Consider the following 21,007-nt stretch of genomic DNA (forward strand, 5'->3'; position numbering starts at 1 on the left):
ATTTCCTTCCACTGTGAAATGAAGGGACCGGAGGGCACGGTCTCTGAGAACGTTCTCTGAAGTGGCTGGTAAGAAAGCAATCACAAATATTGAAACAAAATATGGTCCAGATTCTTCATGCTGGTTCCCAGATATGATTCAGGGAGGGAGCCAACAGATAGAGGAGGCTACTTATTTTTGCTGGTGAGGTCAACAGATACTTCTTTCGAGCTCGATCAAACAGGAGGTCTGTGCAGGCCACAGCGTCACTGCACGTCATGGGGCTTGCGTGCTCCCTCTCTCCCAGCCACTGCTCGAAGCCCGGGAGAACGCTTTTGAAACCAATCAGGAAATTACTTATCAATCTGCAGCCCCGCAGAGCTATCAGGCTCCTCGCTGCCAAAGAGAAGGGGATTTCGAGTTAAAGCTCCACATCTGCGTGCACTAGAATTCAAAGACTCCAGCTGTTGGAAGGTCTTGCGAGCAACGTAAGTAAACAGCCCTCTCTCCCGATCGAAGTGAACTTCTTCAGGCTTTTCTTCTCCCACAGATGAGTCTTTTGGCTCGCGCTGGTGTTGAGCTGTTCTCTCTCTGTCCATCTATGAGGTTTGGGGGTGTTTACTGACTGGGGCTTACTCAATGAACCGTCTCCTCTGGGGGTTGCTTCTGCTGAACAGAGGAGAGAAAGCGAAAGTCGTCAGAATCGGCTTGGCTTGGGAAGGGTTAGTTCTGAAAAGAGCCTTTGACTTGGCAGTTACGCTCCTTAGTGGCTATAGATCCATAGTCAAGAGGAGCAAGAGGCTGACACTTGCGGGAGCCTCACCCGGAAACACGGAATTGTCATCGAGTGCCTACATCTGTCATCCGTGCCTACATAATTCAAATTGAAGGGCTTTCCTTCATTCTGATACACCGCAGGAGTTTGCTCGAGGAAAGGGAAACATACAAGCTAATAGTGTCTGGTGGAGATTTCCCTGTAGTAGTATAAACCTTGTGCTAGATGTCGTTTGGGTTGAGGGTGCTGATTTATTTACTGTTTATTTTATTAAACAAATGTGCTCGACATTTTACATTGCTGTGGGGAGGATAAGCCGTTCGTTGCAATACACGAGCGCGAACTGTGTTGGTAAAACCATGGGCTTGCGTTAAGAGTAATTATGAGACGGGATTGCCTAGTGTCGTACATAACACACTGTACTAGAGCATATTTCTTTCAAAGCTTTTTTGAAATGTTTATTTTTGAGAGAGGGAGAGAGTGCTGGGGAGGGGCAGAGAGAGAGGAGGACAGAGGATCCAAAGTGGGCTCTGCACCGACAGCAGAAAGCCTGATGCAGGGCTCAAACTCATGAACCGTGAGATCGTGAGATCACTATTAGGAGATCATGACCTGAGCCGAAGTTAGACGCTTAACCGACTGAGCCACCCAGGCGCCCCTCTTTTAAAGATTTTTTAAATCAGATTGTGGTTAAGGACTGGGAAGTAATTGCTAGAGGACAGCTCATGTAAAGGAAATAGCTCTGTTTTGATCAACATTCGCTCTCTGACACCCTGCAGCTTCCCCAGGACCTTGTCCTTTTCCAGGGTCTCTCATCAAGAACCCTACGGCTGCAGGGAACTCGCGTCCCAAGGTCTCGGACTCTGTCCCCCCATCAGACTACACATCTCTCAATATGTCTTGATTCCTACTTTGCATAATAAAGCCTGGCATCCGCATCTTGGTTCTCCTACTCCCTGGAAAGCTCTCCTAAGCACAAGAACAACTGGCCTTAACTCTCCTCTGACTCGCTTTCTTTCCCTTTGAATACCTTTGCTTCACAGTTTGATGTCCTGTAAGGACGAGACCGGCTTGTTCCTCATATGCTAATTAACTCCTCTGTGCCTTGATGGCAGTGCATGCGTAAGGCATGTCAGAGGGCCAGGAGGCTCCGGATGGAAAGGGATGTATAACAGCCTATTTCCTGTGTAGACACCCCCCCGGAGCAACTTTTAGTCTGAGGTGATCTCTAACCTTTCACTTTTACTTAGTACATATTACGTGCTTGATGTGCTAAAAGCAATAAAAACAAAAGCTGAGACGATGCTCCCCTTCTAGAACGAATGTGTTTGTAGTCTGTGGAGCCCAAGACAGCTTTTGTTTTCATGGCAATAATTAAATAAATCTGGGCACTAGCTGTTGGACATGTGGGGTGCAATGGATCATAAAATGGAGGGATACGTGTTTGGAATGTGAAAGGAAATTATCCAAATATTGGGAAACATTTACTGGGCATTCGCCATGCATTTGGCCCTCTGCTCACCGTGTCGCGTGATGTCTTTGGAGCAGGCAACTCGCTGGTTAGGAGTAGCGGCTCTGCAACCACAGCACCCGGGGACACGTCCCAGAGTGGCCTCTGCGTGGTCACTTCACTCCTCTGTGCCTCAGTTTCCTGAGTATGAAATATGGGTAAAAACCTTGGGAGCTCATGGGAGGGTTGAGAGTTAATGTAAGCAAAGCGTTATTTGGGTTTCTCTGTAGGAGAAACTGAGGCTAAGGCTAGCTAAGTAACTCGCCCATGGCAGTAATGGCCGGCAGGGTTGGAATTTGGAGGTAAATGATCTGGCTGCATCGTAGTGGAGAAAGTCCACGTTTAGAACCAGCATCTGCTTTCCTTGCTTCCCTCATGCTGTTGGGTTCTTTGGGGTGTCTCCTTGCCAGGCCCTCACAATGCCTCCTGGGGGCATGTGACTGACCACCGCCCGCGAAGATTTCAGACCAGGAAACAAGCTCAAGATGCGAGACAACTCGCCCCTAGGTCACGCACTGAGAAATTACCAGAGCTAGGAGCTAAGCACGGTCTTTCAAATCCCCACTCCCACTTTCAAATCCCCTCTCCCACTCTTTTCAGGACCCCACACTCTTGATGAGGCCAAGTCCATACTGCCCCCTGCAGGGGAGAGTGAGTTAGTGGAAGAAGCCAGTGCTGCATGCATATCAGTGAAGGCCTCGTGGGTAACTGGCCCGCGGGCCTCATTAATTAAGGGCCCCTTGGTCAGTAACTCTCCAGAGGATTTGGATGTGCATCAGAGTCAGACAATCACATTCCTCAGCCTGTTTTGTAATCTGGGAAAGAATGCATATTGCCATATCCACCTGAAGAAGGTGAAAACTTGTGCTAAGTACAAGAGATTGGGCCTTTTCCCCATTCAAATTTTTTGGATTACCCTGTGGTCAGAATCAACCTTATTCCAGAGTTAGTTACTGTCTTGTTTATATCCCGGTGCTTTCTTCAAGTTCTGGCATGCGTCACCTGCTTCCAAGCCCTGTGACCACCTGAACTTGTTGTCATCAACACTTTTGGTTGCATCAGCAGAGGGGCGGTTTTCCTTCCTTTGTAGGCCTTTTATTATAAATCCGTACAGCTCCGTGGAATTCATCACCACTTAGTACAAAGTGAGCTGCTGTCTGTATAGCATGAGAAATTTGCTCAATAAACTTAACACAGAGAAATCAGTGACTTGGAGCATTTACTGTGCTGAATAAAATACAATGAGATCGATTTCTCTGAAGACTACTTCAGCACAGATAAATGCAAGCCAAACGTGTTCTCAAAACATGTGCTAGGATCTTTAGCTGCCTCGGAAAGAGGTCACAGAGGGCGTGGTGGAACAGGAACCACTGATGCTGGGAATAATTTCTGGTGGTGGCAAATGTCAGAATTGGAAGGGAAACGGCCATGGTTTTGAACTCTGGCTTGATCACCTTCTAACTGCAAGACTCCAAGTATGTCACTTACCTCTCAGGTGTATGTAACAGACATAACCAAGCCCGCATGGCACCTAGCATAACAGGTGCCCGACCAACAGGGGTGTTCCTTTTCTCCTTAGTTCTGGTCCATTCAGTCTCCAGATATTTACTGAGCACCTACAATGTGCTATGCACTATTCTAGATATACCTGTGAAGCGAGAGCCAAAGTCTCTACCTTCCTACCTCTAGAGGGGGCAAAAATAGAATCATAAACCAGAATGTAACTTCAGAGACTGGAAAATGCTATGGAGAGAAAATAAAGTACAGTAATGAGATAGTGTGACTAGCAGTAAATCCATGGAGCTTCTTTTAGGCCTGAAAATCTGTTTTGTCATTTCCTTTCCTCATCGTAACATCATATGCCGTGAGTAATTGCATGAAAAGGAGAGAAAAATCTCTGAACCAAACTATACTACATTCATTCTTTCATTCCATCTTCTGCACTTTTTTTCAAACTGCTCTTTGTCATCAATGATAAATGAGTAGGTCTTAAGTGAATGAAGATTAATTAATTATTCTTCTTAAAAAGTTCAAATCATCACAATTCCTAGGGATTACATTGTTGGAGAGGAGAAGAACCACCGCATGGCAGATTTTAGGGATGATTTGTGCCGCTTCACCATGACTTCCTGTGTGGCTGCGAGTCTGAAATTGTACATATGTTAGTGCAGCCAACATGCAGAGCTGCCAGACGTCGGCCGATCCAACGTTTTATTAGCCAAGAGTCATGTGTATGGCTTTGAAAAACAATCCACGGTCTGAAATGTTTCCTTTCTTAAAATGGTGCAGCAAACCTCACTTGGGTCTGAGACAGCGTCTCTCCATAGCGAAGGTCACAGTGTAGATAACTTGTACCGGAGGAGTCTTTGTCTTTCAATCAGCCAACTATTTGTGGCCAGAGTATACTTGGCCGTAACAATCTGGATGATTGTCTCATTACTCCATTATGCCTTTATCACCATCGTGTAAACCCCAATTAAGGGTCCACAACTTAGAACGAAAATCTTGTGTTCATGGCAACACAAACCGTGCAGGCCAAGGTTTCCGATTTTCAAATATAGCACTGATATTTTTTTTTTTTTTTTTTGCTTAATTTATAGAAATGTGATCTCTCCAAATTGCAAACACATTTTTAGCAATTGTTTTGGGAAAACCGGGTCCAAAGTTAAAATCCAAGGACTGAAAACTAAGAGTGAAGAAGAAGGGACTAGGACATTGACAAGTTAATTAACCGGTCATGGGGAGTGTTGTGGGGATGCTTCTCAGGACTCCAAAGCAATCTCACCCAGAGAATGGTGGTGAGCTGCTGTCCAGAGGCAAGAGTAGGAGAAAGAGGCTACTGTTACATGTGCACTTTTATGACAGATACCATTCTCAGCTTTTTATGTATATTAGCTCCTCATCAAGACCCTAGTGTGGCTACTATTTGCTTATTCTACAGATGGGGGGCTGAAGCTTGGTGCAGTTAAGTAACAAGAAAGTTCAGCACCCGCTAGGAAATGGCAGGACAACCTTAATCCAGGACTGCCCAGCCGCACACCCCACTCTACCGCCCTGCTGGAGAGAGATAAAGTGTTCTCCCATCCCATGCGATACACATTCTATGTAAGTAAAGGAAGGATGTACTGCACGTTTTTAAATGTTGAAATGGCCTTCTGAGGGAAGAGGCTGAGGAATCGTCTCTTCTTTGGAGGTCTATTAAACCCAGATTGCTTATCATACACGTCTGGTAGGACTTCAGTGTGGTCCTTTCCCAAGGTGAAAAGAAAGACAAAATGATTGCTCAAGGTCCTTTCTAGTTTTCCTGACCAAAGGCCAAGTCTACACCCATGCAAGGCAAAATGGTGGTGACATGTCAAGCCTGGTCACCCCGCTCTCCCTGCCCGACTCCATGCCGAGTGCTTTGGCTGAAGTGATGTCCAGGCTTCCTGGAAAAACCACAGTCAGTCAGATCACAGGCTCTGCTGGCCATTTTCCCACAACCAGGGAGGAGACCCAACTCTGTTCCAGTTCGTGCCCAACCAAAGGAACACCATTCCAGGGAATCTATTATCTAATTTGGTGGTTGTACTTCCAGTGTTTCGGACATGCAAATTGGGACCAAACCGGCATAAAAATGGAACACGGTTAGAAAATAGGAATGTCTTCTAAAATTCTGGTTACCAAGTGCATCAGTTTGGATTGCATGTATCTGTGAGCATCAGAAAATCTGGTCCTTTCACATGTAAGGGGTTTATTTTTCTCACATAACAAGAAGCCGAAAGGTAGATGATCCAAGGACGATGTGGCTATTTAAAGGTGCCATCAGGAAGCCACATACCTTCTGTCTCCCTGCTTCACTAGTGTTGGTTAGCACATGGTTTTCATCCTCATGGTGGCAAGACAGCTGCTGTACCGCTAGGTATTGAGTTCATATTCTGGGCAGGAAGGGAAAAACCTTCTTGTCAAACTTTGCCCCTTTAATTGGAAAAGGAAACCCTCTTCCAGGACTTCCCATGTACTTGTGCACCCCTCACAGCAAGACGATCTGGAAATTTGTGTATTGTTTGTGTATTCTGTCTTTCATGTAGAAAAAGTCAGGGGGAAACGGATTGGGGTGGGTTTTGCAAGAGTCAAACCTATAGTATTTGTCAAAATATTCCACAAATTCCTGTTTATGAAAGCAATAAATTTGGAATTTGATACATAAATAAGAACTATATTACATAAACATTTGCTAGTTGCATATATTTTGATACTTAGTTGTGAACATAAAAGTATTTTTAAAACAAGGGGCAGGTAGGGACAGGATAAGGGGGCAGGTAGGGACAGGATTCTATCCAAAGTACCACAGAGGAGGAGGAAGAAATGGGTTTGGGTGTCAGATCAAGGTCTGCATTCTGCCTCATACCTAACTAGGTGTGGGATATCTGCAGGCCGTCATTTATTTATATTTAAACTAGGGGTAATAGTAACTACCCACAGAATTACTTTAGGATTTAATAAGATATATAAGTTTATAAAGAATATACCTTATAAAGAGTCTGGCACATAATAAGCATTCAAGAAATGATAGTTCTAAGGGTGCCCGGGTGGCTCAGTTGGTTAAGCGTCCGACTTTGACTCAGGTCATGATCTCACAGTCCCTGAGTTCGAGTCCCACGTCGGGCTCTGTGCTGACAGCTCAGAGCCTGGAGTCTGCTTCAGGTTCTATGTCTCCCTCTCTCTCTGCCCCTCCCCCACTCATGTTCTGTCTCTCTCTGTCTCTCTGTCTGTCTGTCTCTCTCTCTTTCTGTCTCTCAAAAATTAAAAAAAAAGATAAAACGTCTAGAAATGATAGTTTTCTCTTGCTTTGCACCTTTTATTCAGCAAGCGTGTAAACCTTCATGAGCTGACAGTTGAAAAATCAACTCTTTGATTGCAAGAAATGAGGACAAATCCACCGAATGGTGTGTAGCCTTGTTCTATCCGTACACGCCAAGATTCTTTCATTTTGGGTTTCATCACATTATCTTAGCAAACCAGACAAAAATGTCCAAGTGATTGTGTTTTCTAAACTGCATCATACACTTCAAAGTGCCATCTGCTTGTAACTTGTTACAAAACAGAGTCAACAGAGCCATTTGTTGACATCTGAAAAAGTGACCAGTGTTTGTTATCAAGGGACATCATTCCTAGAATTTGTGCAATTTGTTCTGTGGTGTTGGGATGTGAAGGAAAGCCTGCACAGAAACTCTCAGCTGTTTCAATACATTTTCCTCATTTTAATCCACGGACCCAGGTCTTAAATCGTGTTGCTTTCCGTTTTAATTATCTCTCCATGTCACTCCAAACTTTGCAGTCAAAGGTGGAGATTTAAGGCTTATCACCTCACAGTCGTCATTGCAAAATTAAAAAGAGGAAATGAAACAAACCAAAAAATGTCCACAGCTTTGCCAAGTCTAAATCTATCCATCAGCCAAAATCTCATTTCTGCACTACGATCAGGTTAAAAAAAAAAAAATGATAGAAAGCAATTCAAAGTCATTGGCTCCTGTTCACACATGAGCGGACCATTTAAAGTGACCTTTAGCAAGCCATTTATTGTCTCCGTCCTTACCCAGAAAAGTTAATGAACATACCCGTCCCTCCCATCCCACTCATTTGCTATGAAGACCACTGAGCTAATGCATTGGCAGTGGCACTCAAAATAAAATGATGCACTCAAGCCCGTTTTGGTGTTTTCTGTCCCTCGCAGCACCGTTTGCAGCACACCGTCGTGCATGAACTGCATGACCTTCTCGGGCTCTCCTCTGATTTCTCACCATATTTTTGCAGCCACGCTCTCTTAACAAAAGGCCACTGCTCCTCTGTCATTCTCTCTTCCATACCTAAGTCTGAATTTAGCCAATTCAACCCTTTTTCCTAACCCGAAGGAAGCCAAATTCATTTCATGCTCCTTGAATGTATACTTATTTATTGGACCGAAAGTGATCCAAACAGGCAAAACTCCCTGCCCTCCTTGAGATTGCATTTCCGTCCTCTGGCCTCACCAGCCTAGATATACTGATAAGGACACCTCAGAGTCAACCATCCAATGTCATGCTCTCTCCTCTCGCTGAGATCCTTCCAAGTTGTTTCTACGCTGTGCTCACATGTGCTCATGAATTTCTGTGCAGCCGTCACCATAAATCATGGTCCAAATCATAGTCCTCTATGCAAATCACAGTCTTTAATGGGGTCCATCTTGAGAATGGCAACATTCAAATGATAGATGCAATCTCTTGTTTTCCCAAAGTTGATGATCCTCATGCAGCCAGAGTGTTGCTAAGTTCTGGGCAGAGATGGAGAGAAAGCCTCTTTCCCATAGTGAGTCACCTGGCTCCAAAATAGTTTTGCTTGTACCCAAAGACTCAAGTTTTTACTGGAAATGTCTTCCTGAAAAGTTTCCCTGGAAACATTTCTTTCAACATCTGACATTAACAACTCTCTCCATAAAGCCTTAAAACTAGTCACTGGGCAGGGAAGAGAAAAAACTTATACTCTCTACTGTCTGTATCTATCCCCCACCATTCAGATACCCGTGCATACACATCCCCACACCTCTCACCCTTAATGGCCAATATCTAACTTCTAGTTGGCCTTAGGTAGAATACTTTAAAAACCAATGAAATCTAGGCAGTCTAACTAAACAGTTGCCTGTTCAAATGAGTATAGTTTGGAAATAGTTATTCCCAACTGCTATGAAGCACAGAATGGCCAGGCACGCCTGAATGCCTTCAGATAGTGGCTTGTGAAGCACCCTTGGAAAAAGCTGATTTGCTTTCTTCACTCTTTATTGGTCCTGTAAGTTGCCTTTAACCTACCAGATCTACTTTCCTTGGAAGAACATAGAAGTAGAGTGGTTAGAAATAGAGCTAAGTTCAAATTATTTCAGGGTGAGAAAGACGAACGTTTGTACAGACTGAGAGCAGTCGGCCAGTGGTGAAGTCGAAGATACCGGAAAATGACAGAAGGTCACTGAGCCAGGTAATCTAGGAGAGACAAGAGGTAGGTTGAAACAGTCCCCAGGGGGAGGGCTTGGTTTTGAATAAGCATGGGTCCTGCCTCACACCAGTGTCCATTAAGACCGGCAGGAAGCTGGCTGGCTCAGTCAGGTAAGCGTCCGACTTCAGCCCAAGCCATGATCTCACGGTTCGTGAGTTCAAACCCCGCGTCAGGTTCTGTGTTGACAGCTCAGAGACTGGAGCCTGCTTCAGATTCTGTGTCTCCCTCTTTCTCTGCCCCTCCCCCACTTGCACTCTGTCTCTCTCTCTCTCACACAAATAAATACACACACACCAAAAAAAAAAAAAAAAAAGACCAGCGGGAATCAAATGAGAATGGATGAGAATGTGGATAAATTAGGTATGGTAGAAACATTGAGAGGATCCAGATCATGCTCTCTGTTTTTCGCTAGGATGTTGGAAATAAGATCATTGCTTAAGATAAAGACAGCAAACTGATTAAATGTGTACTGCAAGTACCCAGCCCAGTTCTTGTCATGGGGAAGCACTAGAAACAAATTATATTTACTTCTTTCCCCCTTGACAGATTGAAATCTACAGCAAATGTTTATCTCCAAAAGACATCATATAAAAATAGCCACCATGACACCAGTCATATATTTTGCATTTTAACTGAAACACATGAGCCTTCCTGAAACTTTTATTTTAAACTCTGAACTATAATGACCTCTCTAAACTCATCTCAGCTTTGAAAATAACTTGGCTCAAGTGCAGACTGTCAGAGAAGGCCTCTGACCACACATATTCTCTTTCTGTGACCCATGAGCCTGGAGAATGTTCTGGAACCTTGCCAGCAAAGAGGTGTGTGGAGGAAGAAAGCTGAACTCTTGGAGCTTTTGATTTCAGTGCTGTAAAAATGGTTCCAGACATGACAAATGAGAGGGAGATAATCTAAAACATGGACCATTTTCATGTTTGCCCTTTGAAGATTTTAATAAGCATCAGCTTTCTTGGGGCAAATCGGGTTCTCAGCTTCCAAATGTTTCAGATTTAGACTGTCTTCCTTTGATTACTTGAAATCCTAAGGGTCAGTTTGGGGAGGTTTCATGCTCAGACTCGAGGGCAGCTGGCAGACAGACACACAGGTAGTGGCCTCTCAGAGGAGAAGATGTTCTTCTTCCCCTCAATACCACCCTCGCCGGCAACGGGGTGGGGAGGAGCATGGATGTGGATGGACCAGGTCCAGATTTAGCCAGGTTTCAAGGTTCCCAAGGGAAGAACTCTCTTACGAGAACAAGGGCTAGGAGTTTGAGATTTCTAGAACACTGGTTTTCTCAATCTCTCTCTCTCTCTCTTTCTCTCCTCTCTTGTAAGTAAGTACTGGTTTTTTTGGCTTGTCCATTAAGAATCCTTGTTACCTACAAGACTGGTAGAGTCATAGGGAGGCAGGATTAAGTATCCACAGAGTGTCTGAAACTATTCTAGACACTCAGGGCAGGGCTGCTATCAAAACAAATGAACTCTCTCCTCTAGGTCTTACAGGCCACTTGAGGAGTATACAGACAAAGACAACAAAAGATGTGAAAACAATGAAGAGGGAAGTGGCTAAGAGAGAGATGTGCTGCTTTAGAAAGGTGGGTCAGGCAATAGCCAAAGTAGGGAAAGAGCCCAAATGTCCATCGACAGATGAATGGATAAAGAAGATGTGGTGTGTGTGTGTGTGTGTGTGTGTGTGTGTGTAATGGAATATTACTCAGTGATCAAGAATGAAATCTTGCCATTTGCAACAATGTGCATGGAAGTATAATGTACCATGCTAAGCGAAATTAGTCAGAGAAAGACAAATATCATACGACTTCACTCATGTAGAATTTAAGATACAAAACAGATGAATATAAGGGAAAGGAAGCAAAAAAAAAATGGAGGGGGGGACATAAGAGACTCTTAAATATAGAGACAAACTGAGGGTTGCTGGAGGCATTGTATGTAGGAGGATGCGCTAAATGGGAGAGGTTCATTAAGGAAGACACTTGTTGGGATGAACACTGGGGGTTAGGTGTCAGGGACGAATCACTGGAATCTACTCCTGAAATCATTATTGCACTATATGCTAATGGCTTGGATGTAAATTAAAAATAAATAATAAATAAATAAATAAAATGAACCTGCAGAAAGAAAGAAAGAAAGAAAGAAAGAAAGAAAGAAAGGTGGGTCGGGAAAGGCTGGGGCCACAGAAAGCCAACATTTGAGCAGAGACTGGAAGGTAGCAGAATGAGTCACGCCAGCATCTGGGTGAAGATCATCGTGGGCTGAGGAGTAACAAGTTGGAGGGAAGGTATGATTGATGGTGCTTGGTTCCTTCCAGACATAGGAGGATGCCAGGTAGCTGGAATGAAGTGCATGAGGAGGGATGTGAGGTCAGAAGGGAATGAGGATCGAGCCCATCTAAGACCTCGCAAGGGCCTTGAGATTTACCTCCAGGGATGCAGGAAGCTATGGCAGGGCTTTGAGCACGAGAGTGACCGACAGGCTCTGATTTAAGTTCTAAGACCAATCTAAGGCTGCTGCTTGGAAAATGGACCGTTGGGTAGATTGTAGCATCCCTGCTCCAGCTCTCAGCAGCCTCGTCAGGCTTATTGTTATTTCAACAATAGCAGGCTCACTTGATAAAGAATTCACAGACCAAAATAAAACGGACGTGCATGAAAAGTCTGACAACGGTCCACCTCACAGCTTCTATTTTACGTTGCCTTGTTCTGTTTGAGGGTAGACCAACCCCATCAAAGCACGGTAAAACAATGCAATTAATTTGATTAAGGACATTTCTATTTGTGACATTTTACTTTCCCAGCCAGAAAGCTCAAATGCCAGACTGCTTTGTTCAAAACTAGACCCAAAAGCCAAATAAAAACTGTCTGTTGCCTTTGTTTTCCCTGGACCTGTCTTCCCTGGCAATCAGAGTGATATCTCCCAGAACGCAAGAAGGATGTTTGCATCCCAGCCCCGTTCACCAGGGTCCTGGGGTCCTACTTGAGCACGTGTGACCAAAGCTCTAGCTGTAACCAGATGTTCCTCTGATGGGCCTTATCTCTTGTGCACAGGACTTTTTAGGGGGCCGGGAGTGGGGGACCGGGCTGATACAGAAACTAGCTAATTGAAGACTTAGATATGAGGAGACATGGATCCCAATCAAATACTGTTTATCATCATTCATGGCCTTTATTTCATTGTCTCATCAATAAGTTCATGTCCCTAATATGCAGCAGCTGCTGTTCCAGATGCTCAGGGCTCAGCGACAAAAGGACAAACAAGAATACCTGCCTTTGTGGAGCTTACATTTCATGGGGGTAGATAGGTGATACCGAAATAAATCAAAAGCATAGTATGTTCTAGAATAATACACGCAATGGGCTTTAAAAAGAACACACAAAGAAGAGGGTATGGAATGGCTGGATTTGTAGTTTTGAGAAGAGCGGTCGGAGAGGCCTCGGTGGGAAAATGAAATGTGAGTATAGCCCTGAAGTGGTGATACAGCAAGATGATGACAGATACAGATACAGATGATACAGATACAGATACAGGTGTAGTTATAGGTATAAATAGACGCAGGTGTAGGTGTAGATATCATACATGTGTACATACACAGATACACAAACACATGTAGATGTACATTACCTACACATATACAGACACCTAGGTGTTGAGGATATAGAAACAGGTATAGATATGGACAAACCTCTGAGCGAAAGTTTTCTGGGTGGGAAGAACAGTGCGTGCAAATATTTTACCTTGCGTTGTTCTGTCTGGGGGCAGACTCACCCCGTCAATGCACAGTGGCAGGAATATGTTGAGGAGCAGCTCAGAGACAGTGTGGCTGGAGCAAAGGAGAGAAAGGTAGACTATAAGGTCACACGGTGGGGAGGGGCAGGCCATCAAAGGCTTGTGACTTATTCTAAGCCTTTACTTTTTAGTCTGACTAAGAAGGGAAGCCATGAGAGGGGTTGCACGGGAATGCTCTGCTTGTTGAGCGCCTTCTCCAAGGGCGGGAGCAAAAGACCGGGTGGAAATGGTTGCAATGACTCAGGCAGGAGATAATGGTGAAAAAGGGACAAGAGTGACAGCGGTGGAGACGGTGAGGAAGGGTGAGATGCTTGAGACAGCGCTCAAGGAGAAACACAATGAGTTGTCTCTAATGTCGGATTCATGGAAAAGAGGAGCATCAAGGGGAATCCAAGGTATTTGGTCCGAGGATCAAAAAAAAGAAAAAAATTGTTACTGATTGGAGCTCGAGGCTGGCGATATTGGGTTCATGTTTCTCTGAGACACCATGTGTAGATGTCTAGTCGGTGAGTCTGGAGTTCAGGAGGAAGGTCTGAGCTGCAAGTAGATGTTTCAAGCCATGTGATTGGATTGGATAACTAAGGGGAAGAGGATCAGTACAGATAAAGAAGGGATCCGAGGATTGAGCCTGGGCTTCCAACATTAACAGATTAGGAAGAGGATAGGAATCCAGGAAAGGAGGCAGTGAAAAGGAAAAGGAATAAGAGGAGAACTAAGAGACAGTGGTTTCTCGTGGACACGCGAAGGGAAGTAGGAGTGATAGTTCAGGTACTGAGAGGACTAGGAAGTGACCGCCACCGTAGACTCGTGGGAGTGGTTGATGGCTTTGAACAGGTTGCTTGCACTGGAGCAGTGGGAAGGAAGATGGAAGCCGGTGGGGCAGGTCTGAGAGACAGTGTTGGGGGCTGGGGATGAAACTCCAGGGAGGGAGTAGAGAGACTTCATTCAAGGACTTTGCTATAAAAGGGAGCAGCAAGGTGCATAGGGGCACTTGTACCCCAATATTTATAGCAGCGCTCTCAACAATAGCCAAATTATGGAAAGAGCCTAAATGTCCATCAACTGATGAATGGATACAGAAATTGTGGTTTATATACACAATGGAATACTACGCGGCAATGAGAAAGAATGAAATGTGGCCCTTTGTAGCAACGTGGATGGAACTGGAGAGTGTTATGCTAAGTGAAATAAGTCATACAGAGAAAGACAGATACCATATGTATTCACTCTTATGTGGATCCTGAGAAACTTAACAGAAGTCCATGGGGGAGGGGAAGAAAAAAAAAAGAGGTTAGAGAGGGAGAGAGCCAAAGCATAAGAGACTGTTAAAAACTGAGAACAAGCTGAGGGTCGATGGGGGGTGGGAGGGAAGGGAGGGTGGGTGAGGAGTATTGAGGAGGGCACCTTTTGGGATGAGCACTGGGTGTTGTATGGAAGCCAATGTGACAATAAATTTCATATTAAAAAATAAATAAATAAAAGGGAGCAGCGAAATGAGGCACTGTCTTGAGAGAGAAGCCTTTGGAAAAGGTAACATATTAGTGCTGTATATAGTATATGTAGCAATACAGATCAGTACCCAAACATAATTTACTTTATATGCATTGTTCCTATACATTATTTCATTACTATATATGTATATGCAGCTACATATATAACTTCCACATTTACATATATAATATGTATATATGTAATCTCTAGATATACATTATTACACAACTAGAGAGAGAGAGAGTGAGTGATAGATAGAAGGGAAGAAATGACCTTCAGAGTGTGCAGGACACAGAAGAGACTTGCTGGGGTGATGTCATTGAGAAGACAAGAGGGGGAAGGGAGAATGGATGAGATCCAAGGCACAGGAGGTAGGTTGACCTGGGATAGAGGCACAAACAACAATAAGGGAGTGGCAGAGCATACCCACTTGATACAATACAAAAGGGGGTATCAGTGTGGTGGTGGGAACTTCTAGGTCTTCTCCTCTATTTTCTGAATAAAATGGGAAATAAGGTCATTCATTGAGGATAACCACAGAGGAAGAGGTGTCAAAGATTTAAAAAGAGAAGACAGGTATGAAATAGTTATAAAGGAGAGTGGGATGGTTAATGAAATGAGAAAATTGAGTATCACTGATGGGCAGCATTAATCAAGGACGCTTCTGAGGTGAGCAATCACATTTGGAGACGCAGGGCAGTCAGCCTGGTGGTGCGTTTTTCTCTAGTGCTTCTAGCCAAAGTGGTGGTTTAGCTAAATAAGGTTCAATAAGGCAAAAGAGAGGCCAAGGAGTCAAAGGTTTATTGCTGAGAGTAATTGTCATAGAATCTAAACAGGGTAAGGAAGGAGGTGAGGACTTGAATAGGGTAAAGAATAAAAATGGCAGCATCCAAGTAAAATTAAGCAGTGGTTGAATTGGGGATACTGACTGGAGTCCCAGAAAAGAAGCGTCAGTAGGACAATGGGAAGCATGAAGCTTGGTTTATGAAGATTCCGCATTTATAGGTAGTTACAAGCTCTCCATACCAGCATGTCAGTAAGAGGCTGAGATTGGGTGGGAGACGAGACCACTGGAAGGAAAGAAGTCAAGGAACTGTTAACCAAAGTATGTGGCAGGTTTTCTAAGGAAACACTGAAATCACCTAGAATCAGGACAAGAGTGTCGAAGAGAGTGATGGACAGAGGCCAGGAACTGAGACCTCCCAGATATGATGGCAGTGAAGTGAATAAGGAGATGATGTCAACCCGGAAGACTGGTGAACGTCATGGACTGATGACGTGAGACTCAACCCTGGAGGGATAGAAGGATGCAGGGAGATGAACCATCTAGAAATGGCAAGGAGGAACAGGTAGGTCCTATGCACATCAAGATCCAGCAGAATGACAACCGAGGGGTAAAGAACAGCCACTGCCTGAGTGTGCTACAGGGACAGAGATGTCTCTCAGGGGACAGCCAAGCTGCAGTCAGAACAAAGAGATGCGATAACATTCAGAAAGGAGGGTGAGGATACAGAGCACTTCACTGATGAGCAACCTTGCATTCTGAGAGGCACCAGGGAAGGGAAGGAAGGGGTGGGAGATGGGTCAGGAAGGGGTATATGGTGATGAGAACCCACAAGATGGGTGATGGCCTGGGGGTCCAGAAGGACATGAACTGGGATAAAGGGGGTGATAAGACTCCCCTGTGTCTCAAGGTAGAGAGTGGTGATCAGTCTGTAAGTGGCAGGGAGGACCAAGGTGGGGTCTACAGGAACCATGACAGGTTTATGGAGCTTTGAAGATGGGAGAGTGAGGAGCCTTGTCTGAAGCACCCAGAAAGCTCTGGTGTGTTTTCCTTGCTCCCCATAGAGATTTTCATGAACTCTCTTGTGGAGCCCGGGTGCATTGTTAATCCCGGATTCTAAAAAGTGAGAAGGTGGGAGGCCAGAAATGAGGTTGAGGTGGTCAGCGGGGACAGGTTATGGAGCACTGTGCACCATTTTAAAGACTTGGGCCTTTATCCAGCAGACCAGGGTTCTTAATCTTTGTGATGTGAAAGGAGCTCCTTGGAACTCTAAAGACTGTGGTCTTACCTCCACTCCTACATAGCCCTGCACACCCACTCTGCCTACCATTTCAGGGAGTTAAAGATTTGTCACTTGTGTATGTCAGTGTTCAACCAGAGAACCAGAACCAGGAGGAGATAATATATAAAAATCGATGTATGGGAAGCAACTGATTATGCAATTGTGAAGATTATCTGGAGAGTCTGAAATCTGTAGGGGAGACCTCTAGTTAGGACACAATAGGACTTTTAGGCACGAGCAGATGCTGTAGTGTGTAGGTAGAATGTCTTCTTTATCAGGGAAGCTTCAAAGACCTTTTAATTAACTAAAGCATGCCCACCAGATTACTTAGAAAAATCTCCTTTACTTAAAGTCAACTGGTAATGGATTTTAATCACCTCTACAAGATACTTTCACACCAAAACCCAGATGAATGTTTAATGAAGAACTGGGGACTGAAGCCTAGCCAAGTTGATGCATAGAACTGACCATGACTTTAGTGTATTCCCTAAAATCTACAGATCCATGGCTGGGTGCTCCTTTTGTGAGCAATCAGGAATCTGTGAAGCAAGAGGAGGAAGGTGGTCCACCTTGCAGTTCAGAAAGATCAGATCTCTGTGCTTAAGTGGTAAAAATTCTTAGTAAAGAATTTGAGTAAACAGTACTAAAAATAAAATATGACTTTCTCCAGTGCAAATCCATGTGAACTACAGTTGGTCTCAGTGGGAAATCAAGCAAGTTGGAAACAACCCCAAAGAAAAGTTATTTCAAATTTCCCTGGATATCTCAAGAAAGGGAGTAAATGAGTCCAGTATGCAAGGATTTTTAAGTAATCGTTCAAAATTCTTAATAACTACCCCATCCTCCACTGAATTTGTGCTTAATGAATCAATAAATATTTATGGGAACCTAATCAGTGCCCAGCATTCCAATGAAAAAGGAAAAAAATAATTAGTCACAGTCCCCCTTTCCCCCTGCCAAGAAGTGTTCTACTTGGGGGGGGGGGGTCTGTCAGTTAATACCCTTTCAACTGAAACTGACAGAACACCCAACTCAAGACACCTCGAAGCAAGAAATAGGGAGGGGATTTCTTAATGCATAGAACTAAAATCTGGAGTAGATTTTCTGGCTTCAGGTTCTGTTAGATCCAGTTACTCTAAGGAGATGCCCTGAACTATGCCCACATCTCTTGGTTCTGCTTTTCCCCAAGTTGACTTCACGGTTGATCAAGTCTCTCCTTGCCATGGTAGATGGGGTCACCAACAGCTATAGGCCTCTATCCTTGTAGCTCAGCAATCCCAGCAGAACGGTCCCAACATTGAATGGATGGATGAATGGTTGTGACCAGACTAACATCACACCCTGGAGAGGCTGGAGCATTGGGTAGGAAGACCTCATGTGAGCCACAAGTTCTGAGGTGAGGAGTGGAAAAAAAAAAAAAAGTCCTCAGATGAAAATCAAGAGTCTATTCCAGAAGATATAAGAGATGTTAGATAAACAACCAAGTCAAGGACCTCTACAGGAACATCATCACAACTCAAGATCCAGAAACCAGTGCAAGTCAGAACAGAGCTGAGAATTCCGACGGGCTCGCTGTCCTAACCACGAGGCTGTTTCCTTATCTCTAAAAGGCAGCTAATAACAATGCACGTACTATGTGAGACAAATACAAGCGTTATTAAAAGCCAAATGAGATATGTGCCAATACACCTCATAAATAATAAACATCATACATTTAAAAAGACATGATGAGAGCTTGACTGCTGAGGTGAGGCTTGGTTTGTGCTGAAAAGGGGAAGCAGGAAGAAAGAGAACAAGCAGAAAGAAGTACCACTCTTGGGGCAAAGTTACTCACAGGTAAAGAGATTTGTTCTGTTTTGCTGACGTATAGTTAGTCGACGTAGTTAACATAGTCTTAGTTTGTATTCAGAAGTCCCATCTGCGAGAATGACGTAAAATAATAGTAGTGAGAGATACGGACTTGTTCCTTACTGGCTGTGTGACTTTGGAAAAGTTTTTTAACCTCTCACTGTTTCCTCATTTGTAAAATGGCATAATAACAGTACCTACCTCCTAGGATAATTGTGAGGATTACATGTGTTAATATTGGTAAAGTGTTGGGTGTAGACTAAGTGTTCTACAAATATTAACTCTTGTTACTGGTCCTCAGAACCACCTGGATTGCTAGGGTATTCGTATCCCCATTTTTCTAAGTTAAAAAACTGATGCATAAAGGGCGCCTGCGTGGCTCAGTCGGTTGAGCATCGGACTTCGGCTCAGGTCATGATCTCGCAGTCTGTGAGTTCGAGCCCCGCATCGGGATCTGTGCTGACAGCTCGGAGCCTGGAGCCTGCTTTGGATTCTGTGTCTCCCTCTCTCTCTGCCCCTCCCCTGCTCATGCTCTGTTTCTCTCTCTGTCAAAAGTAAACATTTTAAAAAATTTAAAAAAAAACCTGATGCATAAAACAATTCAGTAGATAAGGTAAGATCTGAACCCAGGTCTGACTGACTCTGAATTTCGTGCTCTTCCTGTTGCAACAAAGACTTCATAAATCTAGGCAGGCAGAGAGGGAGGTAAGGAGACAGAGGAGGGAGGGAGAGAAAAGCATTCATGAGTATCCAGATCCTTAACCTGAATTTACTCTAACAACAGTTAACCAAATATTCTAGAATATTCCTTTAGCTTTGGATTGAGTAATATTAATTTTTTTACTTTTTTAACATTTATTTATTATTGAGAGACAGAGAGAGACAGAGCATGAGCAGAGGACTAAGTAAGTCATAGGTGACAATTTGAGGAATGTGCCTCAGACACCAAGCTGAATGTAAGTGCACCTCTATCGAAATTCCCCAGCTCTCCATTCCTCCGGACTTGGAGAAACCCGACTACATGTCCTGCCAGGGGGCTGAGATGGCACATGCATCCACCTCGTGGTCCACACCTGTGCCCATCTATAACGCTCTCCCACACAGCGGCAGAGTGGACACAGCCATCATCACAGCCCCGCCGTACAGACAAGGAGAGACTGGCAGAGACATTTGCGTAGCAAACCTCAATCCAAGCGCTCTGCTCCTTCAGCTCCGTACCTGGCATCTTTCCAGGGAAAGCGGCCCCAGCCCCAAGGCCTTGGCCCTGCTCCCCCTGCACAGCCCCGAGGCACAGCCTGGTCCATCCACGGCCTCTCCGGGAAACCCAGTCTCAGCCCTTCCTCTGATGACAGTGTTGAGTGATGCCAGAAGGTTCCCAGGAGCCTGCAGGCAGAGCACAGGGTTTACGGAAAGAGGCTTTAGAGCCAGAAATTCCCTGGGGGTCCTCTTTGCTCTCCGTGGGCTTATTTCCTTCCCCCATCACCTAACAGTAAACAGCATAATTACCATCTAAAAAGAGCACCAACAGGTTTTGCAAGAGGGATTTGAGTGATAGGTAAGTGCAGGAGCGAGAATAATCAGGAAAAGAGGTGCATGCCTAAACCTGGGAGTTTGGTATCCTCCCCTCCTCCCCCAAGAAGGAAGTAATCGTGACAATTGCAATAGAAGCCCAGAGAGAGACTGTGAGTTTGCCTGGAAAACACAGTCCCCTGACTGAAAAACATCCGACACTCATCCCTCAGGGCGGTCTGTACAACCCTTCCTTGCGGTCAGAACCTAGGGTGCCTGGGCTGCGAGAGCTTAGAGAGCAGGCAGGAGCAGACCCTCCAGGGAGGCAAAAACACATTCTAGGACAGTGGCTCCCAGCCCTGGTCTTTCTCAGAACTGCCTAAGAGCAGGTTAGATTCCCTGGAAATTTTGGGTTTCAAAGCCACCACTCCAGGGGCACCTGGGTGTCTCAGTCACTTAAGCATCCGACTTCAGCTTAGGTCATGACCTCGCGGTCTGTGAGTTCAAGCCCCGAGTCGGGCCCTACGCTGACAGCTCAGAGCCTGGAGCCTGCTTCAGAATCTGTGACTCCCTCTCGCTCTGCCCCTCCTCTCCCCTGCTCATTCTCTGTCTCTCTCTGTCTCTTAAAATATAAATAAATGTTTTTTAAAAATTAAAAAAAAACAAAAGCCACCACTCCAGTTAACTTCCTTGCTGTGTGATTTGGGCCAAGAGAGTTTACCTCCCGGAGCCTGTTTCCCTCCTCTTCCAGATGGTGGCTGTGAACAGCCAGGCAATGTGAGAGCACTGGCAACCCTCAGGGCTGTTCACAGTAAACACACACCTGTTGAGGACCTGCTCCGTCCTAAACATGGGGGACACAGTGAATGAACAACACAGAAACTCAGTATGCACTTGGACCTTCCAAACAATAAACCAAAACCACTCACTATCTCAAAGAATGACACAGCACTCAGGGAGAAAATAGAGCAGGGGTGGGGGCACAGGGCCACAGTGGGGAGAGTTATATAGTGGGTAAGAAAAG

The 21,007-nt window shown here is 44.7% G+C and overlaps 1 protein-coding gene across 1 annotated transcript in view; it reads left to right on the plus strand.

The window, feature by feature from the left end:
* Positions 1-220: 220 nt before the first annotated feature.
* Positions 221-21,007, plus strand: part of C1QTNF7 (C1q and TNF related 7) — a 76,845-nt gene continuing 56,058 nt past the window's right edge. Inside the window, exon 1 of the mRNA XM_049630333.1 lies at positions 221-467. The gene's annotated coding sequence lies outside the window, so the exon portion shown is untranslated. The remainder of the gene's footprint in view (positions 468-21,007) is intronic.

This window comes from Panthera uncia, chromosome B1 (genome assembly GCF_023721935.1).
Source record: "Panthera uncia isolate 11264 chromosome B1, Puncia_PCG_1.0, whole genome shotgun sequence".
NCBI lineage: Eukaryota > Metazoa > Chordata > Mammalia > Carnivora > Felidae > Panthera > Panthera uncia.